The 27933-nt window shown below is 37.7% G+C and overlaps 1 protein-coding gene across 1 annotated transcript in view; it reads left to right on the forward strand.

The window, feature by feature from the left end:
* The window catches only part of CELF2 (CUGBP Elav-like family member 2), a 707230-nt gene that overhangs the window by 243161 nt on the left and 436136 nt on the right, over window positions 1-27933 (forward strand). The window contains exon 2 of the mRNA XM_066278852.1: window positions 8207-8242. The gene's annotated coding sequence lies outside the window, so the exon portion shown is untranslated. The remainder of the gene's footprint in view (window positions 1-8206; window positions 8243-27933) is intronic.

The following is a 27933-nucleotide window of genomic DNA, read 5'->3' on the forward strand; positions in this document are numbered from 1 at the left end:
AGCAGTAAGTGTGTGCGCGTTTGTGTGTGTGTTTAAGTGTAGATTTCACCATGTAGAAATAATTGCTTGTGTCTATATACAGACATATACACACAAACACACAAAATATTTTAATCATGTGAGTGAAAATCGAGGAAGGACAAAAGCAGGAGAGAGTAAACAAAGAACAACCAAAATAAACAGAAGGACAGATAGATGGTCGGAGAGAAAGAGGGAAGAAAAGGAAGGAGCAAAGTCGAAGCTTTCTCTATCAAAGAAGAAACTTCAGTCCCTGAGGTGTTTGGGATTTCCCAGGGCTAAGGTTCATGCGTATAAGAAAAAGTTAACTGTCCTAAATCAATGTATTGAATTGTAATGATGCCTTTAAGCTAATCTTCTTGTCTACATGTTATTTGGAAAATAGATCCAACTTTAAAGGCCCACAATTTGTCCAAAGCCTGGTGACAAAAAAAAAAGAAAGAAAGAAAATAAAAAAGACACCTGCTCGATTGTAATATTTTTATTCTTAATTAAGATGAAGAAAATCTCAATCCTTCTACAACCAGAACATTAAATCGTTTGCAGGACAGGCAATAAAAAAAAATGTATCTTAACATTTTTAAAAGTCTTCGTACTTTTGGAAAACTCAAAGTTACCACCAGAGAGAAACATTCCAGATCTTAAAAAATATTTATCAGGTTGACATGCAATTAACATGGAGGCTTATATCCTCTGTTTTATAGTTGTTGGCTAATTTTGGAAACTGGCAAGCTGCACAGAAATAGATGGTGTGGCCTTGCTTTGCTTCAACACTTCCTAAAAAAAGAACTGGTTGAGTAGTTCAGAAATGGGAAGGAGAGGAGCATGGTAGAAGAACACTATTTCAGACAGCTGGTCAAGACCGGCATCACTGTGCACCAGCAAATGGTCTACACATTAAAAATTAAAGCTTTTTTTTTTAAAGGAATGCTAAATAGTCTACAAAAACTGGCTAATACACATGGGACACTTGTCTGTTTTTAGAAAGGTATTTGATTCTTCTGTTTTTTAACTTTGATAAAATTGAATTTATAGCCCAACTTCACATACACACAGAGCTTTCCTCTTTGTTCCCATTAATGGTTGATCCAACAACCCTAGGTTAAAGGGCAGCATTGTTTTTATATTCTGGGACTTAGAAATCCAAGGATATGCAACCTATCAGCAGTGTACACCCACCATTATTTTGTTCTGCTTCTTAACCCTTAGGACATCTCTATTTCTCAGAATATATAATTTGACTTTGTCATTTTTTCATCATTATTTTCATTCAACATTCAGCATTCTGCTCTTATCTCTTGAAATCAGATCATTTGGGCAGGAAATGGAAAAGAAAGGAAATTAGCACAATTAAACTCCAAATACTGCTGTAATTACAATAGGCATTTAAAAAATAATAAATTTAGAAGATTGGAATTGCCTTCAAGTAGAGAAAATGTTTCACGGTTCTGTTGCACTCATGTTTATTGAGTGTCTGGTATGTGCCAGGCACTGAGTATTTAAATTTTTAAACAAGATGTGATCTTTGACTTAGAGGAGCTTTCAGTTGTGGTAAAATAAAAAGTATTCACCACTTCATACCTTAGGTAACATCCTTTTGTGGAGTGTGAACACCTAGAAAGAAGGGTCAGGATCTGATTCATTTTGGTGCATTTCTAAGCACCAAGCATGGTTTGTGCTAAACATATTCTGAGGGCTTAGTGAATGTTTTAAATGAATAAGGATTAGTGCTGAAGGCCATTTAGGCTTAAAAAGCAATGTTAAAAATGGACATTGCAACCTATAAAAATTCATTGAAAAAAGCATGGTCTTTATAGCCCCTTCATTTTCTATACATTTTATTTTTTAGATCAGTTTTATGTTCACAGCAAAATTGAGGGGAAGATACAGAGATTTCTTACATACCCCCTGTTCTCACACATACACAGCCTCCCCCATCAGAATTTAACATTCATTAGAATTGATGAACCTACATTGATACATGTCACCCCAAATCCACAGCTGACATTAGGGTTCACTTCTTTTTTTTTATTTTTATTTTTTTAAAATATTTTATTTATTGATTTTTAGAGAGAGGGGATAGAGAGAAAGAGAGAGAGAGAGAGAAGGGGGAGGAGCAGGAAGCATCAACTCCCATATGTGCCTTGACCAGGCAAGCCCAGGGTTTTGAATCGGCAACCTCAGTGTTCCAGGTCAACGCTTTATCCCACTGAGCCATCACAGGTCAGGCCAGAGTTCACTTCTTTTTATAGTGCTTAGACATTTACTTAACTTACAAAGTGATCACTCCAATAAGTCTAGTCCCCATCTGATACCATATGTAGTTACTACAATATTATTAAGTATATTCCCTATGCTGACTTTACATCCCTGTGACTATTTTTATAACTAGCAATTTGTACTTTCTAATACCTTTACCTTTTCTTTTTTTTATTAATTTAAATTTATTGTGTTAACATGGATTCGGGTTCACTCTTAGTGTTGTATAGTCTGTGTGTTTGGACAAATGAAAAATGTCATGTATCCACCATTACATTATCATACATGGTAGTTTCACCACCCTGAAAATTTTCCATATGGTACCTTCTGTAAGTTCTCTCAGTTGGATTATAAAGGAGCATTGTCTAGGTGAAACATGTCATCTTCTGCTAAGTTTATTTTCCTCAATTTTTTTAAATAAAAAATATACATTTGTGAAAACATGGATAATTCAGATTATTTGTTAGCAATAGTAAATAGGTAAAAATGAACAATCCATCATTTTAAAAGCTCTAGTGTTTCGCTGATATCAAAAATGGCTGTTGGAGCTCCAATAAGGAGTTAATATCCAAAATATATAAAGAACTCACAAAGTTCAGCAACAAACCAGCAAACAATCCAATTTAAAAAAATGGAAAGAGGACTGAACAGACACTTCTCCCAAGAAGACATACAAATGGCCAAGAGATATATGAAAAGATTCTCATCTTTGCTAGCTATTAGAAAAATTCAAATCAGAACTACAATGAGATACCACCTCCCACCTATTAGATTGGCTATTATCAACAAGACAGGTAATAACTAGTGTTGGAGAAACTACAAAGAGAAAGGAACCCTCATTCACTGCTGGTGAGAATGTAAACTGGTACAGTCATTATGGAAGAAAGTATGGTGGTTCCTCAAAAAATTAAGAATAGAACTACCTTATGATCCAGCAATCCTTATACTGGGTATTTACCCCAAAACACTCAAAAACATTGGTATGTAAAGACACATGCACCCCCACATTCATCACTGCATTATACATGGTAGCCACAACATGGAAACAGTCAAAGTGTTCTTTGATAGCTTATTGGATAGAGAAGATGTGATACATATATACAATGGAATACTACTCAGCCATAAGAAATGATGAGATAGTGCCATTTACAACAATGTGGATGGGCCTTGAGAACACTATAATGAGTGATGTAAGTAAATCAGAAAAAACTAAGAACTACTTTCACACATAGGTGGGATACAAAAATGAAAGTAATGGACGTAGATAAAAGTAAAGAGGTTATCACAAGAAAGAAGTTGTAGGAGAAGGGAGTAAAGATGGACAAATATACAGTGACATAAAATGATTTGACTTTGAGTTGATTTGAAATCATTCAAATCAACAGTTCAAACGCTATAGAAATGTTTACCTGGAACTTATGTACTCTTTATGATCAATGTCACCCCATTAAATTTAATTTTCTAAATTAAAAAAGTGGCTCTTGGTTGGTGAGTTCTAACTGCATTGGTGTAGTCAGATATACTTGTGCTTCCTTTGTATTTTTTTTAAAGCATGGGGCAATATGCTCCAATGGAATTACCTTGTCACATAAACTATGTTTATCCATTCACCAATACTTACTTTTCTCATGAAGTAATATCTATAACTCTCATGTAACTTTTTGAGTACATGGTTGTATAAGACATAATTTTCTCCTGTTTATACTTACTATGTGGAGAACACAGGGGTTTTGCCAGCCTTTGTCTTTTGCCCTAAAACTCATGCCAGCACCTTTCCTTTGCATGTGTGGACCTACTGAGTAGAGTTAGGCATTGCCTTTCTTGCATAAGTCACACTCATAATTTACCCTAGGAATTTCTAGCTTATTGGTTAAAAGGAACAAAAAAATAAAAGACCCTTGTGAAAATCTTGTTCTTTCCCCCAGTATTTATAGTTGTCTTGCCTCCAGAACTAATTCAACATTAGTTTTTCTTAAGCTGCTTATTATTTTTAATCTTTTCAAAGAATCCAATTTTATTTTCTTTTTTTTTTTTTTTTTTTTTAGGTGAGAGGAGGGAAGAAATAGTGAGGGAGACACTTGTATGTGCCCCAACCAGGATCTACTTGGCAACCTCATCTATGGCTAATGCTCAAGTACCAAGCTATTTTTGGTGCCTGAAGCTGATGTGCTACAATTGAGCTATCCTCAGCACCCAGGCCGATGCTTAAATCAATTGAGCCACTGGCTGTGGGAAGGGAAGAGGAAGAATTAAGGAGGAGAAGGAGAGAGGGAAAAGCAAATGGTTTCTTCTCCTTTGTACCCTGAATGGGAATCAAACCCAGGAAAACCATATACCGGGCCAAAGCTCTATCTACTGAGCCACAGGCCAGAACTCCAATTTAATTTTCAAAAAAACAAAAGCTTTCATGTTCATAGTTCATCAGTTTTACATCATGTTTAATTAGATTTAAAAATTAGAATGAGTACCACTAACATAAGTGAATCAAGGAACCAACATAACATACTCTTGGAAAGTATGCAAACTTAGGTGGCAGAAGCCAAAGTGAGACAGGTGTTCTTGAGAGGGCTGCCACTATGTTTTTCCATGGGAATGAAGAATATTGGTTAATGCATAAAGGCTTTGAAACAGAAGTCAGTTATGGACGCTAAATTCTGTTGTTCTGTTGCAGTGGTTCTCCATTGAAAGCAGTTTTGCCCCTAGAGGACATTTGGCAATGTTTAGAAATGTTTTGATTGTCACAAATGGGAAAGGAGGCTGGTAGATACTACTAGCATTTAGTAGGTAGAGCCCAAGAATTCTGCTGAACACCCAGCTATGCATAGAAGAGCTCCTCACCACAAAGGAATACCCTACCCAAAATGTCAGTATAGTGCAAGGTTGAGAAATGATGTAAGTGGATTTATTATAATGTTTGTCCAAAATAATTTTAAAAGATACCTAGAGGGACTCATAGTATTAAAATGTGGATAATCTGGAAAGCAGAAATGAAGCATTAAAAGATTAGAGAAAAGGAAAGTTAATTGTACCCCAACCCCAGGTTGCTGCCATTACTATAGTCAGGTTCTAAACAAAGATCCAGCACTCAAGAAGAGCAGGTCAGAAAAGTTCATTCACTCATTCCTTACAAATTGTACAAAAATTTATTGAGTATTTATTATTTTGGCTTCAAGTGACACAATGAGAAATAATAAAATTTAAAAGATATTTCTGTTGTGATATCATAAAGGGAGACAAGAGGGGGGATTGCTTCTGAGCTGGGGTATCCACAATTCCAGGGTCAGTTTGTAAAGAGAAATTTCTTATGCAGCCACTGAATTCTTCGAAGAGATGAATATGTGTGAAGCATTCAGCAGTGTAGTGGACAAAGCTTTCAATTGTGTTTTTTTGCTGAAGGAATGATAACCTTTCAAAATCCAGGTTCTATACCAATAGAAACTGAAGGTTTAAATTGTATGGTTTTTTAGAAGAAAATATTTCTATAGGAGATGAACTTAGAATCACTCACGTATTTAAGGCAGGATGGTCTATGGGAATTAGCATGTCCCTACAGTATCCCAGTACTATCACAAACAAGCAGAAAGCTCTGGAGGCTTGGAGGCCCGGTATGGTTCATGGAGTTGAAAGTCCTTTATTTGAACTGATAAAATAAATAAAGACAGTATGAGTTTAAAGCTGAGATTCCTAATGCAGGGTGGACATATTTACTTTGGGAGGTCAATAAACCATCAACATTTACACACCACATTTTGTTTGTGTATGTATAGATATATTGTTATTTTTTTCTAGGTTAGGTATTTATATTTTTAATGAGATTTTTAAAAAGATCAGATGACCCAAGAAAATAGCTGCACTGCTATTCCAAAGAATTATACTTTTTTTTTTTACAATACAACCATCAAAGATCATTTTTATTTTATTGTTACAGGAAGAAAGAATTCAGAACTTTACATGGTGTGATATAAAAATGCATATAGGCATAAGTATATAGAAATAAACACTTAGAAATACTTTAAAATTCTAGCTTATATAACTATAGGTTATATATATTTTCTTTAGGAGGTCTTTCTGTGTTTTCCAAATTTTCTACAATAAACATGGATTACTATAAAATTCAAAATTATATTTGGATATTGAAAAGTAATATAAACATTTTAATTGCAAATAACATTTAAAGAGCGCTGTCCAAGGAAAATGAACGTAGTGCTCACTCTCAGCTGCCCAGTGACAAAGCCTTAATTCCTGGAACAGAGCAAATTTCCTCTCTAAACTTGTAACTCTGCATGACTGTACAAATGATACATAGTATTGCTCCTTGCACATTTTATTCTCTACAAAAAATGACTTTTAGAAGTCCTTTCATTATTATTTTCTTCTAAGAAGGTTTTTATAAGAAGAGTAAATGTCCATTTTATTTTTGGGTCTTTATTTTTCCAGAAGGCCTAGGAAGTTAGGAATATACAACCTAACTATCGTCTTTCTTCCCTTCTCTACTCTCCTTCGAAATCTTTCTCTTTCTCTCTCTGCCACTCTCTCTCCTTCCCTCTGTCTCTTTTATAATGTCTAGGTGTATCCATTAAATATTGCCCTTAGACCAAGATGATAGCACTTTTTTTCATTTCTTCTGTATTTATATAATGTTCAAAGTAGCACCCTCTATTCAAAGACAACTTAAAAGTTTCAAAAATACAACTCAATTTCAATTGCACTTTTAAGATATCTTCAAGCACCATAGGAAACAACTCCATGTGTGGTATCTCTCTCTCTCTCTCTCTCTCTCTCTCTCACACACACACACACACACACACACACACACACACACAGATGATAAACAGTATGTAAGAAGTCAATATGAGCCCTGTCCAGGTAGCTCGGTTGGTTAGAGTATTGTTCCAAACCACAGAAGTTGCTGGTTTGATGCCCAGTCAAGACACATACGGAAACAGATTGATGTTCATGTCTCTCTTTCCCTTCTTTTCTCACTAAAAGTCAATAAGTAAATATTAAAAAAAAAAAAAAAAGGAAAGAAGTCAAAATGGTATTAATTCAAAAGGACATGTGATGAACTCCTTTTTCAGAGCAAATAGTCTATGCTGGGGCTGGGCAGGAAGTAGAATCTGGCAACAATCCACCACAAGAGAGGAGGCAAAAAAAAAAGTGATTTAAATTCATTAGTTATTTTTCTTTTCTGTCTATTAGTTTTGAGGATATCTGGTGGGACTGACAACAGAGAATTGGAAGCAGTTGATAAGGATGTTTAGGGAGGACATCAGAATGACCTTTACTGGTAATATTCAGACACTGAACATTTTGTCAAATACTTCCAAATCAAGATTTAGATCTCCATGTAGTATCTAGATCTAGATTATTGATCTTGGCCTTCAGTAATCCCAACTCATAGGACATTGAAACAAAGAAGTAAAAGACAGTAATTTGCTACTGGGAGAACTGGATTTTGTGCCGTCCATGTTTCTTTATAAAGTTTAGGTGACAGAGCATCAGCACGAAGACACATTCTCAAAAGAACTTGTTGAGAATCAGAATCAGAATTCTGATTCTTGGAAAGAGAAGACAGATGCTTTGTTTAACTAGAAACGGTGGTGTAGGAATATTTTGCCTCTTATTTTCCTTTTGTATGTTGTGTATTTTTAAATTTTAACATTTTAAACTCAGTTAAGTTCTACCACCAAGAAGCATAGGCAGACATTTTACATGTGTATAAAATTTACTTTAAAAATTTTATACACATAGAAATGTTTATGGGAGTTAATCAGAAATGTGATTAGCCAATGTTAAATTTCTGAACAGCTACATATACGGTACCTTTTGCACATATATGATACTGTTATGCCTTGGCACACTATATTATGGTTTTCTTAAACACGTTTTTAGAACTAACAAAATACTCATCATCTTTTTTCCCCTCCAGAGAGACGACCACAGAGTTAGCTGGAAGTCTACCTAGGTGAGCAGATGTGCTTTGCTTTTTCTATGCATGATTTCTGATATACCCAGTAAGAAATGCTGTATGCTCTTAGAAAGGACTTTATTTTCTCTTCCTTACATCAGATTTTAAGACCTCCTGTTTTACTATGTAAATGGCAAAAACTGTGTATGAATCACATAAAAGTTATACAAATAAGAAGTGATGAGAGTGATGTCTACATACAACTTAGAGAAATTCTCATTCCTTTGAAATTTCTACCCTGTATCTGGGGATGTATAGATGAGCTATATTCTTCACAGAATTCATCAACATTTTGTTTCTTTTGTTACATTCATAGAAGTTGGCAATATAAAGATGCATGGAATTCTTTTGTTTTTCTTCAGTATATTATTATTATTACTGTATTCAAGAAGGTATAGATTTATGAAAGAATCCTGAGCTTCCCCTAAAGAACTTACAACATAATTTTGATAACAATATAGATATGTTGACATTTCTTATCATTATAGAAATAAATACTTGGTAATACTATATCACCAGGAAAGAAAATCAATCTATAAATTGATCATTGTACTTTATATATTTTTGATATTTTGTCATTTTATGAAATAAGATATGATTAACAGGATCCAAATTATAGAGAACTAGCCATCAAGAATGATTACCACTACTTAGTAAAAGAAATAAAGAAAGGAAGACAAGGGAAGTACTTTAAGAGATACTTTGCTGGGCATTGTGTACAGCACCTAGCATCGTGCCTTAGTCTTTGAAGGTGCTCTACTACCACTCATGAACAAATGTGTAGGGCATTGGGTATTGGGAACTGTTGGAAATGGAAATCAAGAAAATCTTAAGAACAAGACAAAGACATGCAAACAGACTATGATAATGAACAGCACTAGGAAATAGGAACAGTACATATCATCACCATCTGTTATAGGAGATAAGCACATTTGGTTGCTTTTTTATGTAAAGAAAATCTTTGCTTATAGGATCATGATTAATATTGCCAAAAAATGGTTTACTGTGATCCAAATATTTAAATTACTCCATGTCTTAATTTTTTGGATAACATCCCAAAGAAACATTTCAAGTGTATGCTAGTTTACAGGGTTAAGGCAGATGTGCTTTCTGGTGTATGTATCCCCTCTGTTAGTTTGTCACTGTGCTTTCACTCTGGAGAAGATCCACTCTGACAGCTTAAGCATCCCATCATATTCAGGGAGAAACAAAGTTGTATATCTGTCCATGTTTGTGGTGAATAAATTAATTCCCAAACAATGTAATAAAGAATGACTTTCAATTTCTTTTTAAATGACTAAGGAGCAGACCACCCTCAGATGAGACCCACACAGAGCTGTATCCTGCAGATAAAAATTACTCAGATGTCTGGAATATTCTAGTGTGCACCCTGAATTCTATTAAGTAGCAATGCTTATTGTTGTGAAACCAGGTGGCATTTCCTGTATTCATGGAATGATCTTCTGTTGTAGCTAGTTTATTACTCCAGGAAGAGTTCTTTTTCTTCTTGAGTTTAGTGGGAGATATTTTAGTAACAAGCTTACTTATTTTTTTAAATAAATTTTTGTTATTCTAATATTGTGTCATGTTGAAAATAAATATGACAATAATCCCATTCAAACTTCAGTTCTCAGTCATGGTAATGGCGTGGCAATAGGGTGTGAGAAATATATCAGTTATTTCTCAGTTAGCTTCTAATGGAGCCTCAGGTATTTTGACTTTCTCCACATATAGTTTAGAATATATCCATTGCCAGTTATAACCCTCCCTCACAGTAACATGAAATAATATAATCATTTGATGATGTATACATGTCTTGGTATTCAGAATATTTCTTTGGCTAACATGTGTTTGTTTGTACACTCTTGTAAAATTCCATTCAGTTATTCATCTTTCAGCCTCTTTTATTCCAAATCTCTTCAGCCTGTCACTAGGAAAGTGCAAGTGAGCCCTGGAACCTGGGTGCTATTTACAATAAGACACCTGTAGTTATTTTGTTTGCTTGTCAGCTAATGGTTAGTGAAACATGACACTGAAGTTTTTATCCTTTGAGTCATAAAAGCATGTTTATGCTGTGACTTCTAGGAAAACCAGAAAATTGCAATTCAAGCAACTGCTAACTAGTGATAGGTAGCTGGGAAGAAAGACAATGGCATTTTATAACAGTTTTATGATTTGGTTTTCATTGGCTTTGACTGTCTTGAAAATTTCCAAAAAGCCATTTACAAATATTGCACAAGGGTAGAGTATTTTGACTTTAATTGCCTTCCATGACATTAATTTATTTATCAATAGCTGGCCACTGATTGATAATATTCTGTGGAAGTGTCCAAATCATGTAGCAGTGGGTCGTGTACTGGTGGTTAAAAACGCTTTGAAGTTGAAATGAAATGTGTGTGCAAAGTGCTTGAAGAACAGGCAGCAGGTTGGTTTTTCATTACTAATGATAACCTAAAGTGCTTCTGAATTCTTGCCATTGCTGAAATTAAAACACAGTAATAGGCCCTGGCCGGTTGGCTCAGCGGTAGAGCGTCGGCCTGGCGTGCAGAAGTCCCGGGTTCGATTTCCGGCCAGGGCACATAGGAGAAGTGCCCATTTGCTTCTCCACCCCCCCTCCTTCCTCTCTGTCTCTCTCTTCCCCTCCCGCAGCCAAGGCTCCATTGGAGCAAAGATGGCCTGGGCTCTGGGGATGGCTCCTTGGCCTCTGCCCCAGGCGCTAGAGTGGCTCTGGTCGCGGCAGAGCGACGCCCCAGAGGGGCAGAGCATCACCCCCTGGTGGGCAGAGCTTCACCCCTGGTGGGCGTGCTGGGTGGATCCCAGTCGGGCGCATGCGGGAGTCTGTCTGACTGTCTCTCCCCGTTTCCAGCTTCAGAAAAATACAAAAACAAAACAAAACAAAACAAAAACAATAATATAATGTCACCGCAAAAATATTAGATTATATGTGCAACATGCACAAAGCATTGTAATTATATGATAAATATTAAAACCAATGATCTTGTTGGGATTAAAATAAATATTTAGACTGGCTCCAGATACTATTCATGCTCTCCTCTTTATCTAGAAATGTTGTGGAAATGAGATGTATTGTTCCATTTCTTGAACTGGAGAAATGACCATTTTCAATCTTACTATAACTCCTTTCTTCTGTTTTTGCTGTAGCAAAGAACAATTTAGCAATCTGAACAATTATTGGGGTTTTTCCCCCATTACAAGCATATCTTTCAAGAGGTTTTATTTTAATGGCGAGCAGTATTTAGTTCACATAGATGTATTTTAATAAAATAATGGTAAAATCCCAATTGTTCAAATGAAATGGAGGCACTAAATTAGTTATTATGAGCTGGGTATTTTTATGCTGTGTTGTTTTGTTTTGTTTTAGAAGAGATAAAGAAAGAGACAGATACAGGAAGGAAGAGAGATGAGAAGCATAAACTCGTAGTTGTACTTTTAGATGTTCACTGATTTCTTCTTAGATGTGCCTTGACTAAGAGGCTTCAGCTAAGCCACTGACCTCTTGCTCAAGCCAGTAGCCTTTGGCTTCAAGCCAGCAATTATTGGGCTCAAGCTAGCAACCACGGGGTCATGTCTATGATCCCACACTTGGGCCGACAATCCTGTGATCAAGCCAGATTAGCCCACAGATGAGCTGAGTTTTTGATGTAAGTGATGCCTATCCAGAGTTACAACTTTATTTTGGATAGCAGAGTCAAGGTATAAACAAGGTTTATATTAACAGAAGTTTTCGTGTAATTATGCAATATTAGTGGCTGTTTTTGAAAAAGAGAGATCATTTTAATTTCTTATTAACGTAGGCCACTGCTTCTCAATGTAAACTAAACAGTATGGAAAATAAAGTGGCTTAATATACCTTAATAGAAGTAGTTTAAGTACTACTGCAGAGATTCACAAGCTGGTTCTTGAAGCACTACACCAAAAAGTCAGGGTAATCCTTGAGGAACATGAAGTATCAGTAAATGAAGCTTAAAATAATTAAGTATATAAATCAGATGTTGTCTTTTACTAGATTTTAGCATACAATAGTGGAGGCAGGGACCAGATTAAAGTTATGGAAGAAAAAATAACTCTTGTTGCATTTTATTTTTATTTTTATTTTGTATTTTTCTGAAGTTGGAAACAGGGAGGCAGTCAGACAGACTCCCGCATGTGCCAGACCGGGATCCACCCCGCACGCCCACCAGGGGGTGATGCTCTGCCCATTGGGCGGCGTCGCTCTGTCGCAACCTGAGGCAGAAGCCACAGAGCCATCCTCAGTGCCCGGGCCAACTTTGCTCCAGTGGAGCCTTGGCTGCGGGAGGGGAAGAGAGAGAGAGAGAGGAAGAAGAGGGGGAAGGGTGGAGAAGCAGATGGGTGCTTCTCCTGTATGCCGTGGTCGGGAATCAAACCCAGGACTCCTTAACGCCAGGCCGACACTCTACCACTGAGCCAACCGGCCAGGGCCTTTTGTTGCATTTTAATCCAATACTTGATATCTTTTCCTATGTCTTTTTTGCAGGGTGAGGGAACATAAGCATTCAGTATAAGAAATGGAATCACCAATTTCTAGAATACCACACTATTCACCATAGATTATTATTTGAGATGCTCTACCAAAAAGATAAAAACTGCTTGCTTTCTGTGACTAACAGAGATAAAAGTCATTAACTGCATTGCAGTTTCACATAAGCAATTTTTGTCATAAATTATCAAAATTTGCTATCCAAAATTTGAATGGAACAGATTCCATGTAGTGAAAGGGCAAGAGTGAACTTTCTGGCCCTGGCCGGTTGACTCAGTGGTAAAGCGTCGGTCTGGCGTGCAGAAGTCCCAGGTTCAATTCCCGGCCAGGGCACACAGGAGAAGCGCCCATCTGCTTCTCCACCCCTCCCCCTCTCCTTCCTCTCTGTCTCTCTCTTCCCCTCCCGCAGCCAAGGCTCCATTGGAGCAAAGATGGCCCGGGTGCTGGGGATGGCTCCTTGGCCTCTGCCCCAGGCGCTAGAGTGGCTCTGGTCGCAATAGAGCGATGCCCCGGAGGGGCAGAGCATCGCCCCCTGGTGGGCGTGCCGGGTGGATCCCGGTCGGGCGCATGCGGGAGTCTGTCTGACTGCCTCCCCGTTTCCAGCTTCAGGAAAATACAAAAAAAAAAAAAAAAAAAGAGTGAACTTTCTGACTGAGCACATTTCTCAGTCATGAGTGTAACCGGTCAGTTAGCAGCGAAGGGAAAAGGTGTAGGCAGAGGAAATCAAAGCAAGCTCTGCCCATTGAGCAGGCTGCTCGCTCGGGGCTCTGGAGGCTGTGAGACATTCCGTCTCCTGTGGAGGGCTTTAGTAGGTAACATAATCTCATTGTCCTCAATACGAAAAGCTAACTTCTGAAGGACCTTCAGAAATTAGAAGCTAAAAGTGCTGGTAACCAAAGGCAACAAAAGCAAAACCAAAGGAAACAAAAACAAAAATAAACAAATGGGACTACATGGAACTTTTTAAAAAGCTCCTGCAAAGTAAAGACCATTAACAAATAGAGACGGGAACCTAATGAATGGACAAAATATCTGCAAGTCATATATTAATAAAGGATTAATATTTAAAATGTATAAAGAACTCATACAACTCGAGAGAAAAAAAGCAAACAGTCTGATTAAAAAGTGGGAAGAAGACCTGAAATTATCGGGGAAATGCAGGCCAAAACCACATAAGATACCACTTCGCACCTGTCAAAATGACTATCACAGGGACGTGTAGATAAGGGAATCCTTGTGCACTGTTACAGGAATGTGAATCAGTGTAGCCACTATGGAAACAGTATGAAGGGTCCTCAAAAAATAAAAAATAGAACTACTATAGGCTCCAGGGTTACCACTTCTGGGTATTTATCCAAAGAAAATAAAAACAGGATATGGAACAGATAGCTGCACTTCTATGTTTATGGCAACATTATTCACAATACCAAAATATGGAAACAACCTAACTAGCAGTGGATGAATAAATAAAGAAGATGTTACATATATATATATGTAACATTATATATATATACATATATATACATATATATACATATATATATATATAAAATGGAGTTTTATTCAGTCATGAGGAAGAAAGAATTCTGCCATTGTGATAACATGGAGGGAGCTTGATGGCATTATGCTAAGTGAAATAAACCCAACAAAAAAGACAAATACTGCATGGTATCACTTATATGTGGAACCTAAAAAAAAAGTCAAACTTATAGAAACAGAGAGTAGAAAAGTGGTTGCAAGGATATGGGTAGAGGGAATCAGAAACAATAAAATAAAAGTACAACCTTTAGTAGTTCCAGGCCAACCTCTTACTAAGTAATTTAGAACTGATTAACTTTTTCTGTCTTCTTATAATCCCTAATAAAAAAACAATTCCTTCAACTTTCATGGATCCCACGTCTAGTTCAATATTTACAAAATTTATCATTGACTCATTAATTCAACAAAGATGCATCGAGCACTAGCTATATGCCAGGGATGATTGTAGGGTCTGATGTAGAAAACAAACAGAACATCATCTTTTCACCTATGTAGTCTGGTCCAGTGTAGCAGATACAGACAAGCATAGTGCTAGGTGAAAAGTACATAATGGCTTTTAAAAGGTAGAAAGACATGTAAGTTAAACTAAAGTCACTAAGGGGTTTCAGCAATGAGGTGGACCATTTCAGATTGGAGGAAACAAGGATAGCATCATGAATCAACTTTATGAGCAGGACTTGAGCAAATGGGTCAGGTTTAAGTATGTGGTAGTGGAGGGGGCTGTGCACTCCACACAGAGAGAATGTCATCATTGACACCTGTAGAAGGTGTGCAGGGAATGTGTGTAGGCAACAGGAAGTGGTACCATCTTGTTGGATGGAGTGCAGGGGCAAGAAGAACTTGGAAGATGATTGGTTTATGTGAAGGGTTTAGACACCAATCTGAGGAGCTAGTATTCCCTTGGATGCTGTTCATCCAGAGAATGTTCTAAGCTGTCTCTTAAGAAGGGTAATCTGAGCAAATCAACAGAATGGATCTGTGGAAAGAAAAAAAGACTTGAATTTCTCCAAAATGAACCTCATAATACTCAGAGACCTTATCATCCTCAGAGCCTGTCTCTCTCAGATTTACTACTCAGCTAGCAATGAAAAAAACAAGCCTTCTTGCCTAAGTGATTGGGTTCTAAACCTTACACTATCCAATTTCCTGCTTCCAGCACCCAAGCATTGTATTGTATACTGACTCTGAGGCTACAGCCACAGTTGGTAAGGTGTATATCTCTACTCCCCTGCCTGGACCTCCACCTCCTAACTTTATACAATGCATCCTCCACTCCTGGTCAGTAACTGAATTAGTTCTTCCATTAACCTTGCTTTATATATATTTAGATTCATCTAAAAGGCACTATAGCTATATCAGGCCAGAAAAGTGAAGATTGAGTTTGTAGGTATAGTTCAAGAGGTTGGAGAAGACCCAAAGTTAATTCAGCACCCTGGCATATTCCTTTTTTCTCTTTTGCCATTCTCAGCATGATTAGATCTGGTGTACTTCATACTCACAATATGCTTGCAGCAGCTCCAACCATCACATAGAGACCTGACAACATCTAGTAAAGAATGGCATTTCTTCTCATGTATCTCTATTTTAAAGAATAGTTTCTTGCCCATGTTCAAGCTCTCATAGAAGGAAAATTGGGTTTCTGGTATTTGAAGCCTTTATATCAAGAGGTATATTCTGCTTTCAAAGAAAAAAGTAGGAGTTGAGATAGGGAAAAGATGGCTTGTACATATTTACGGAATGATATCTGCCACCAGGCTCTTTTTTCTTTTTCTTCTCACCCTATTCCAGACAGGCTTCTGATTCTCCGATTGTGCTAAACAAGCCTGGTTAAGGTCAACAGCAGCCTCCATCTAGCTAAAATCAAAGGCTGTTTATTCTCTTATTTGGCTTCTCATTCAAGATAGAGACTTCTTCATTCTCCATAAAATGCCTCCTTAGTTTCTGAGGTACCAAACTCTCCCCATATCCTTCTTTCTCACTGGCTGTTCTCTCCCTGTCATCCTGCCTATTTTTTCTCTTCTACTTGACACTACATGTTAAGGCATCCAGGTTTCCCTTGCCCATTTCTCTCTTCACTTTAGAGAGGATGTGGAGAGGGATTTTACTTAGTTTTGTAATTTTAAAGATCATCTTGAAGTGGGTAGTTCCCATTTTTATATTTCCAGCCTTAACTTCTTCCCTGAGTTTTAAATCAGAATACCCAGTTGTCAATTTAAAATTAATGCTTACATATAAAATCATAAACTTGATGTGATCAAAAAGAACTTTTGAATCCTACCCATACCAACTTTGCCACCATGCACCCAAATGCTCAAACAAGAAACCTTGATTTATTTATATTGCTTTTTTTTCTCACACTTAGCAAACCTTACATCAGCAAAACCTATCGGCTCAACCTCCAAAATTTATCTCTAATTTGTTCATTTCCCTATCTCTCTCTCTACGCCCTCATAAAGCCCCATCTGCACTTATTAAAATGGCCCCTCAACTGGTTTCTCATCTCCTCTGTTGAAGTGCAGTTTCCAATAGCAGCCCAAGTGATCTTTGAAAAGTCATCAATCAAACTATGTGTTCTCTTCTTATAAGGACTCTAATTCTATCTTGAGGACTCCCTTCTCATGACCTTATATAAACCTAATTACCCTAAAGGGCTGCAGCTAATTCCATTACATTGGGGGTTAGGTCTTCAACATATGAATTTGGGAGGAGGGGTGCACACAGACATTCAGTTCATAACAGGAATGGAGGGAGGGAGCTTTGAAGAAACTTCCTCCCGAAGAACCAGTGGTAGACCAGATAATTTCTGTCTTCTATCACCTTTCTCATTCTGTTCACTGCTTTATATACTTGGTACCCAGAAAAATTCATCTTATTGGCTGAAAGTTATTAACCTAACTTTGTTACCAAGCTGTTTAGAGCCATTGTTATTGAGTGTATATTAGCATTAAGATTAAGACATTGGGCTTTTGGCTCAGACACTTGAATATAGTGTCTGCCATTTCTTAGTCATTTGACCTTGAACCAGTTAATTAATATCTGTCACCATGTTTCACTTGTAAATTTGGGGAAATTGTGATATCCATCTTATAGTGTCATGATGAAAAGATATACATCTTAAATATTTAGCTCAGAGCATGGCAAACAAGCAAATTAATCCATGAGAGCTATTATAGTTACTCATTCAAAGATAGCTTTATGTTAATTATTTTTATCAACACTTGGGTAGTGTCCATATTCAAGAGAAGACACCTTATTGCACTATAAGAAGTAGCCAAGTGAAGTGGTTCAGCACAAGTGCCCTGAAACCAAACTCCAGCATGGGTTCACATCCCAGGTTGACCACTTACTAATTCTGTGACCTTGGTAAGTTTCTTAACCTCTCTGTGCCTCATTTTCTCCATTTATACAATAAAAGGGTGGGGGGGATTAATACAGAACCAATAGTACTGAGAATGAAATTAAATGATACATATAAACTGCTCAAAACAATGCTTACTTTGTTATTTTATTATAAGGAAATTTGAGGTAGGGAATGAAGGAATGTCATGCCATAGGCTATATAAACCTCTAGTTCAGATATTAATTATTCAGTGGCTAGATTTTTGCTTTGCTATGACTGATTATTGGTTTAAAACAAAATACCCAAACATTGAATATAAAATTCCCTTGACCTTGCTATAATACATGAAAATAACAATTACCAAAAGAAATATAAGCGAATACTCCCCATCTATCATGTTCAGCTCTATCAGGAACATGGTTTTCATTAATTCTCCAAATTACCTAAATCAAAATATTTCATTCTTTATAGATATATATGAGTCCATAGTGACTGAATTAAATTATACTTGTTTTATAATATAGTGTTCTGATATGTAACAGACTACAGTATCAAAGGACCAATCTTTACAAGAAAAACTTTAGAATATTGTTAAGTTACTCGCTGCATGACCTATTTAAACTGCTCAGATTCTTCTTGTTGTAGGCTGCATAATTAAATTTTAAATGGAACATGATAAAGAAATTATACTGGTGATCTCCGGAGATTTTGATACCCTGTTTGGTTTTTTATAAGAATATAGCAAAGGCATACTTTAAAATTTAATAAAGGCCTGTCCTAATTTTTTTCTTTTCGATTTTCCTTATCTGCTCAGTAATGCAAAGCTATACCATATTATTCACAAGTGTTACCTGAAATAAACGATCAAAATAAAGATTCTTAAAGATACATTTTTGCCAATTTGAGGATTTCATTATTTGTGTTTGAGATCCTTTGTGTAACAGTTGAACTCATTTAAAATAAAACCTGCCACTTCCTGAATTTGCCACCATAGAGAATTAGGGCTTTATTCATTCTGTTTGTGGAAGCATCCATATCTTCAGAGCTTCTAAAGCAAGAGGGTAAAAGATGGTTTCGGTGGGAGATATAATTTCACAATTAGAACTCCTTATTGGCTATTCAAAAGTTTCACATCTTGAGCAGACGGAACGGAACACATGCACACATGCATGTGAGCGCACATGCAGCCCACAGAAAGCAGAGCCAATGGCAGAAAAAATGAGACTTCCTGGCTGCAGTGTCCTGAGAGCCATTACAGCCTCTTGGATAAATAATTTTGTGGCATAACTTCCTATGATTCATTTTCTTTTGTATTTAAAGGGGCACTGCCAAGTTAAAATTATATGTTAAATACAGCTATTTTATATTTACTTAACCACTTTGTTGCATAAAAGCTTCTCTAGCCTCCCTGAAGGGTTTCCTATTTCGCTGTCCACTGAGCTTTGACAGAACACCAGGTGGGAGAGCTTCTCTCCCTGTTCAGGGTTGGTTTGTTTTTTATATCGTCTTAAACGCTTGCCTCCATTGATGTTTGGAATTGTCAAGCTACCAAGAGTGTATAAATTAATAAAATTCATTCTCATTCAAACATACTTAATTTTAAACCTTGTAAACCTTTCTTTTCAGATTAGGTTTTGTAAATGTTTCTATTATGTATTTTCCTTTTCCCTATTCCTGGAAGAAATACAGATTTTCTTTGCAGCCCAAACCACTCAAGCATCCTATGTTGTTTTCATTTTTCAAATAAGCAACATTAAACTCACATAACACTATATAAAACCAAACTGAGGCAGTGACACAAGCCAGCAGAGAAAATAAATTCACCATTTAGCCTGACTATTCATCCTTAACCCTCTACTGGTATTGGTTCATCCTCATTCACTGCTAACCCGCTACTGGATATAACTTTAAGGAGTAATGCCGAGCTACATAAAGGATTATAAAGAGAAATCCAGAACAGGAACATAGTTATCCAATGACTAAGTGGAAATTCTGTTTACCACCACATTACAGCATATGAGACCTTCCCTCACCAGGTTCAGACCTGTGGGTCTCAGGCTGGAGTCTGCAAGCATGCCACCTGGCAGCTTACAATTCATTCTAGTGCATGAAGCTCTTGTTCCAAAGTGAGGGGAAATCATTCTCAAATTATACTTTTGGTGAATTAGGTTTCTCTGACTAGCTCACAACTTATATAAATATTTAATAAATAATAAAGATGCTTATGGACATAATAAACAATGAACCGTTAAAGAATTTGCAGATATTAACAACATCATTGTTACTAGTTGCACTCTGAGAACCCATGTGAACAAGGAAACATGCAGAGGATACAAGGTACAGTGACCCCTGTGTTTAAGAACCAAAAAAGTTTAAAAGTGGAAATCTGATTTATAGTAAAAGAAAGTTTGTTTTTCCATGTATCCCAGTGCAAGCACAGTGTCTGTCTCATGACTAGGTGAAAACATTTTATTGAGTACATTAAGTACCAAATAAATTGACTAAATATTTAAGCCCCCAAGAGAGAGAACATTTTTTTTTGTCTGGCAATTAAAAAAATATCACATTGGAGGATATAGATATTCTGGGGGGAAATAGTAGTAGCAAAGCAAAGAGCCAAGAATATGGAGAGTCCTCAAATAGAGGTTCAGCCAGCTGGTTTCAACCAGATGGTTTGTTGAAAGAATAATGAAATACGAGATCAGTGAAGTCAGGTGGAAGCCAGCTTGCAAGCTTTAAAATGACATGGTACCTTTGCTTTTGGTTCACTTTTTTTGGGGGGGGGGGGTAGGCCAACAGTGGCATTGGAGCAGAATGAACACGATTCAAAGAGTGTGCCGGCAAGGTTAATCAGATGATGTCCTGCAGAGTGTATTGCAACAGGAAGTGCTCCCAGTCCAGAAACTCCCTCAGGACCAGGTCCAAGTCCATTTTGCTCACCGTTTTATTCTCAGCACTTAGCGCAGTGGTTATAGCACAGAGTAGGTGCTCAAATATGCACCAAATAAATTCATGAGTTATAGAGAAATTAGCATTCTTCTAAAGAGTCTAAATGATTATAGTGAATACATGAAATAGACTGGTCATTGCAGAAAGAAAAAAGCACCAGTCGATTATAGAAAATAGTGGGAAAAACAAATCAATAAAATTTGGCAATGAAGGAGAAAACAGTCCACATGATCAAGTTTCCAATTTGGAAATGTCATAGTAACACCACTACAAATCAGGGCAGTCTGCAGGAAGAGCTTGTTGAGAAATGTGGAACTAGAAAGAGAGTTGTTTTATACTGGATTGGAGACAAAGGCCAGAAATTTAGATGAACATTGCTGGTGGGGGTGAGGAGCACTGGGACTTGGAGCTGAAGGTTGTGTGTCTGGGAATAAAGCGCCTTGGAAGTTGTTTGCATGGAAGTTTTGTTGAAGTCATTTTGTCCACACAAGCGGATTTCGCAGTAGTCTTTCATGTTGGCATCCTTTGCCAAATGAGGCAAGATTCAAATTTGAGAGTCCTTGAGGACAAATCATGTTAAAGCAGAAATAAATGCAATACTCAAATGGCTTCTAGTTCATTCTGGCAATTTCTCAGGAGAATATAAAAGGGATGACTTACTTCTCTTTTAAACGCCCACCGCAATTGTATCTTGTTCTGACTTTCACTATGAAAATTTGGGGAGATGACGTCAGAGTAATGGCGGAGTAGGAAGCGATACCGATAAATCTCCCCCAAAACTCAACAAGATCTTCAACCAGAAACAGAAAAATCTATACTTGGAGCTTCCAGATTCTTCGCAATACACCCAAAGGTATGATTGAGTGAAAAATTGGCTAAATATATAACCAAACCCCGAAGGAAATAGGGAGTAAGAAATGCTCCGCCTTCCTCACTAACCTAAACAGGGCGGCTTTCTCTGGTAACTGTGAATATAGAAACTGAGGCGGGCAAAGGGGGTAAATAGATCCAGGCCGCCGCAGCAAAAACGGCCGAACCAGGCTGTGGCTCAGAGATCCAAGCCGAGGAAAATCTGATCCTGTGGCAACCCGGGCAATACAAACTATGAAAATTTGGTACATGACACTGTTAACACAGTGCTGCTGGCAACAGAATTGTGTTTGCTGCCTGCTCTCATGTGGCCTTTCTCATCTTGGCCTGGTACTTCTTAGCTAATTTCCTCATGTCAGAAGTTTCATGTCTTCTGGGTTCTTGCCTGAAGCTCTGGCAGCTGACAGTGTTCAGTTGAAAAAGTCCAGGTTCAACTTCCATGATGCAAGAGTCTCCCTTTAATACCAGAGTAAATGGAAACCTAAGTTGAACACAACATTTTAACTCTTCATTTTGTGAGCTAGTTCCAATTTTGCTTAAATATTATAAAATAAAATATCCTATATTAAAAAAGCAGAGATATTTTGGGGATGCTTTGGAACAACTTTACATGTAACAGTTAAGGGGAAATAAGTCATAAAGTAGCTTATATAGCGTATTAGCTTAGGGGTTGTTGAGCTGTTGTAGACTTTAAATTCTGTTGATGTGCTTGGACATTCAGACAATCACACAGGGATGCTTGTAAGGGTGGAAATATTATCCTCCTGTTCCTAGCTTGAGTAAAGGACAATTGTACTTTAGAATTGGAAATGAGAGCCTGTGAAGGAGCTAAGGACTGGAAAACAGAATGAAGTCAGAGTGGTTGCCTTGAATTCTCATAACCAGCGACTCCGCAAAGATTTCTGAAACGTTTCACTCTCTTTCTCTCCCATTATCGTTGGAGCCTCTCCCTTCGCTGACACACAAGTGCACTGTAGCTGGTATTTTTAAAGTAGAAAGAAGCAATAAGACTTTTAAAAGGAACAAAGATTACTCTCACTCAATTAAAAAAATAACAATCTAAAATACTTTTTAAATAAATAAATAAATGTTTTTCCTAAAAAAGAGAATATGTTACTCTCAGTAGAGTAATAGTTACATTTAAATATAAAAGTTGTCCATGAATACAACGTAATCTTCATGAGAATTGTGCAGATATTCTTATCTGAATGTTTTCCCCCAATATACCCATGGATTTTTTTTTATGTTGAACAGTACTTTAGAGCTAGATGAAACTTATTTTGTATTGTCTTGTTTTACAGGTGAACAAATTGAGCATCAGAGAGCCAAAAGCAAATCCTTATAACAACACAATTTGCTCTTGCTGGACAGGCTGACATTTGCTTGTTGTGGGCGGAGTCCAGTTATTATTTTCAGGCTGATTTGGGGGCCATAGAAGCGACCCTTTAACTACTCTCCGGTTGTGTGTACCTCCACAATTTCTCTGGTAACTTCGCTGCCCTCCCACACCTGCCCCAGGGGACAAAAACTTTACTTCCAGTATTTCCACCACAGCCTTGTTCTTGGTAATTAAAAACAAAGTGCTGAAACAGGTGTTGATGGTAGGTATACCGTATCATGATGTGCAGTAGTGCTTCTCAAATCTCAGTGTGCATGTAAGGCATCAGAGGATTTTATTGAAATGCATGTTCTGGATCAATTGGTCTGGGTACAACCCAAAATTCTCCACTTTTGACAGCTCCCATGTGAGTTCTGAGATTTCTGGTCTTAGAACCACCTTATGAGCAAGAAACAGACTATGGAACCACCAGCCATATCTTGTTTGAAAGACATAACAGTCACTTTCCAAGTTCAACACCCATATCTTTAGGAATATGATCCTTTTATTTATGTTATTCTACCTTACATCTCTGGCTTGCTTGTCACTATTTACTTTTTGAGGAGATGCTACAAAGCATTTTGAAAACTGCCACTGCAGGAGTAATTTCTTTTCAAACTCTGAGTTACTATAAACCTGCTCTAGAAGTCTGTGGATTGAAAAGAACTTCATAAAGACAATATTTATGTTATTGAGTTTGTACAAGTTTAGAATATGCTATCAAGATTTTACTTTCAATTCTAAGTCTATGATAGGTAATTACAGTATCATTAAAGCAGAGACCCAAGTTTGGCTATTGGAAAGTTTCGTGTGTGTGTGTGTGTGTGTGTGTGTGTGTGTGTGTGTGTATAAAGTCATATTTATGTCAAGTAATTGAGTTCCCAGATTTTCCCATTCTGCATCTGTGACTGTAGACAGACAGTATCCATCTTGGCGGTATGACAGTATGCAATATATATGTATATTTATATGCCGGAATCAGCTTCAAAACTATAGTCAATTCACAGGTTATGTAGCTGATTCACGGAAACTGACATTCATGGTCTGCATGAATGTTAAAATTATCTTTGTTTTATTTATTCTGTATGAAAATAAAAAGTGTTTAGAAGCAATATTACTTTCCTCCTTTCACCTCTATTCCCATTTATCTCATCCTGTCCCCTCTACTAATGTAAACTGGGGTGTCTTGAATATAGCAATCTAATTTGGAATGACTCAAGAGAGATAGAAAGAGAGTAGGTAGGTAACATTGAATATTCAGAATTCAGTAATGAAAAATAATCACTTTAATGAAAAGCATGTGATGTTGATGAAAAATAGCATTCAAGTAAACTTTACCAAGTAGAATTTGTTTGATTTGGGGTATTATATTATTTTGCAGAATAGGAAATGTTATTTAGGTTTAACAAAAAGCTGAATACATGCCTGGCCTGTGGTGGTGGTGCAGTGGATAAAGTGTCGACCTGGAAATGCTGAGGTCGCCAGTTCGAAACCCTGGGCTTGCCTGGTCAAGACACATATGGGAGTTGATGCTTCCAGCTCCTCCCTTCTCTCTCTCTCTCCCTCTCTCTCTCCCTCTCCTCTCTAAAAAAAAAAAAAGCTGAACAGTACAGCCAATTCAAAGACCCAAATACCAAACAATTATCTTTAAATTTAGAGAATAAAAAATACTAGTGCATTATATTTAAGGCATTGTATGATAATTCTTTCAGGGAATATGCCTATGTTTTCTACATTTTTCTAGTTTCATTTGAATAAATGCTTTATGGGTTTTTTTGACTCTTAGGGACATGTTAAAATGCCATTGCAGCCTGACCTGTGGTGGCGCAGTGGGATAAAGCATCAACCTGGAACACTGAGGTCACCGGTTTGAAAACCTGGGCTTGCCTGGTCGAGGCATATTTGGGAGTTGATGCTTCCTGCTCCTCCCCCTTCTCTCTCTGTCTCTCTCTGTCTCTCTTCTCTCTGAAAATAAAATGGAATAAATAAAGTCTTTAAAAAATTAAAAAATAAGCCTGACCAGGCAGTGGTGCAGTGGATAGAGCATTGGACTGGGATATGGAGGACCCAGGTTCGAGACCCCGAGGTCACCAGCTTGAGCGCGGGCTCATCTGGTTTGAGCAAAGCTCACCAGCTTGAACCCAAGGTCGCTGGCTCGAGCAAGGGGTTACTTGGTCTGCTGCAGCCCCACAGTCAAGGCACATATGAGAAAGCAATCAATGAACAACTAAGGTGTCGCAACAAAAAACTAATGATTGATGCTTCTCATCTCTCTCCATTCCTGTCTGTCTGTCCCTATCTATCCCTCTCTCTGACTCTCTCTCTGTCTCTGTAAAAAAAAAAAATCAAAATTATAAATAAAAAAATAAATAAAATGCCATTACAAACATGCCAAGCAATCTAGGTTTAGATGACTCTTGATTTGAATTATCTCATTTTACTATTTTCTTACTTGGAAAAAAATGGGAGTTTTGTGATAATTTGGAATTACTTTTCTGTATCTCCCCAATGAGTTTGTAAGTTCCATGAGTTTTCCCCAAAGCAGACCCTGAGACAAAAATTGGAGTTCCAGGACATAAAGGAGTATGGAAGTGGAGCAGGGAGAGAGAACCGCCAGGAAACATGTTCCTGAGTGAGATACTGTCTGGGCAACAGGGACGGAAGCCCCTTGGGACCCTGTTACACTGAGACAAGCAAGCTACAATAATTTCAATTATGCCCTATCCTTCACTGGTTGACATCGCATCAGGCACATTTGTTCTTGATCATATTCTTTCCCTGTGCTCAGGCCAGGCACTCCTAGGGTTAGAGAAAGCTCTCGCTGAAAGGCTAAAAGAGGCAGTAATCCACAGACTTCTAGGGAAGGGTCTGCAGGTGGCCTTCATGGCAAACTCAGGGCATAAAATAAGAGTATTGACAGTATCTATCTTATCAGAGCAGTCACATTGTATGGCCAGCACCTGTTACAATGTCTGGTACCCAGCAGATGCTAGTCTTTATTCAGTGAATGAAGGAAAGAAGGGAGGGAGAGAGAAAGGGAAAGGAAACATGTATGGTTCAGAAGGAATTGGAACAGCCAGCATTGGTTTCCCATCAGCCAGTAAGTATGTTAACTTCATAATGTACCATCGGGCTGGTCTTTTGTCCCCTTTTCTGGGACCCAAGGGGTGTTCTAGCAAAATTCCAGTAGAAGAAGAAGGGGCACCTGAGAAAGCAGCAATAGCTTGCAGAGTTTGAGAGTATCAGCAAAGGGTTAATAAGTTAGAAATGCGTATTCCTTGCCAGAGACATGAGTAGAAAGAGCTTGGCAATGATTACTTCTTTTTTCCTGGAGGAGTAGAGAAATGTGCTGGTAGGGTCACTGTGGACCCAGAATACAGAAGGCTTTCGTGTCCCGGAGCCTAATGCTGTCTCTGTCCTGGACCCCCCATGGCCAGTCACAGAGTGATGTGGAAATTTATCCATAAACACTTGCTTTCTTTAGCAGGACTCCTAGCTCCTCCTAACAATTTCCTCATACTGATTTATTGATTTAATTTTTTGTTGGTGATAGTTGTAGTTATAAAGTAAATTTACCCTAGAAAAAAAAGGATATTTGGGGAATTCATTAAAGCTGACATTGTACTTAGATGTTAGACTAACTTTACAGCTGCCCAAAACAGCTACATAAAAGAAGCAGGTGACACCATAAGCGACAGCAAATTGTCTCCTCCATTTGTTTCGTTGGGATGGTGGGAATTGAAGGATATGAGTGTCATTTTCCTCTCACTAGTTAACCTTGAAAATCAAGTTAAAAGTTAAACCACAAACACCACCTTGTCACCATGTTTGAATTTCAGCTTTGCATTTCTCTTTTTTTCATTTTAATTTAGGACTCAGAAAGAAAAATTGTCTTGAGTTACATTTTTTTCTACTCTTGACCCTGTTTTTATGTAACAAATTACTCCCAAAACTTAGCAGCTTAAAGCGACAAACACTTTTCATCTCAGTCTCTCTGGTGCAGCCATCTGGGTGTGGCTTTGCTGAGAGCTTGTGTCTCAGGTCTCTCACAAAGCTGCAGTGCAGGGTTAGCCTGGGGCTGCAATCTCATATGGAAACTCAACTGGGGAAGGGTCCACTTTCAGGTTCATTCACACGGTTGTTAGAAGGAGTCACTTCTCACAGACCGTTGGATTGAGGACTTCAGTCCCTGGTTTTCTGGGTACTGGGGATGCCCCTACTTCCTCGCCCAGTGAACTTCTCCACAGAAAAGCTGGCTTCTATTGTAACAAACAAGAGTAAAATAAGATAGGGCCAGCAAGATGGCAGTCAATCTTTTTTTTAAAATGAATGTCATAAGTGACATCTTGTCACTGTTAGTGTGCTCTCTTTATTATAAATGTGTCATAAGGTCCAGCTCATACTCAGAGAAATGATAATACAGGACTTGAGTAAGAGGTGTGAGGATCATTTGTGAGGGTATCGTTATAGAGGCTGCTTAATCAGATATAATTCCAAATTGCAATTTGATGGAGAGTTGTTTTGCTCCAGTTAAATGCTGTGTTCTAAGGCAAACACTCAGTTATTTGGGGTGATGTGGATTAATACCTTGATGGTGAAGAAGAAAAAGATCATAGGGCCGTGAACAGTGTGGTAATTATTTCTTTAGTAATTGGAAATTGTCCCACCATGGCTAAGAAGGAATCAGTGTTCAAGCCCAGAGTAGGTTCAAGGCAGGCCCCATATATCTGCTTATGTGGGTGAAGAGACAGGTGTTACTCTCAACTTACTCCCTGCAAGAGGCATAACTCCCACATGGGGTTGAAGGAAGAGTTGGTTAAGCTTTGAAATGTGGCTCTTGGACTTAGATAAGATGGCAGGAGCAGATTCTGAAGTGTGCACTTCTTAGTAGAATGAGCAAATTGTGATAGGGAGCTAACAGGTGACTGACCTAGGACTGGATTTAGAAAGAGTAGGATGCTCTAGTAGGACTCTAGAGCCCTGGATAAAACAACACTCTTCTCAATGAACTGGTTTATCACCCGCCCAAGATGGCTCCTGAATGGTTTGGCTCTGTAACTTGACCATTGGCAAGTGGGCTGGCCATGCCTTGA

The sequence above is a fragment of the Saccopteryx bilineata genome, chromosome 5 (assembly GCF_036850765.1).
Source record: "Saccopteryx bilineata isolate mSacBil1 chromosome 5, mSacBil1_pri_phased_curated, whole genome shotgun sequence".
Taxonomy (NCBI): Eukaryota; Metazoa; Chordata; class Mammalia; order Chiroptera; family Emballonuridae; genus Saccopteryx; species Saccopteryx bilineata.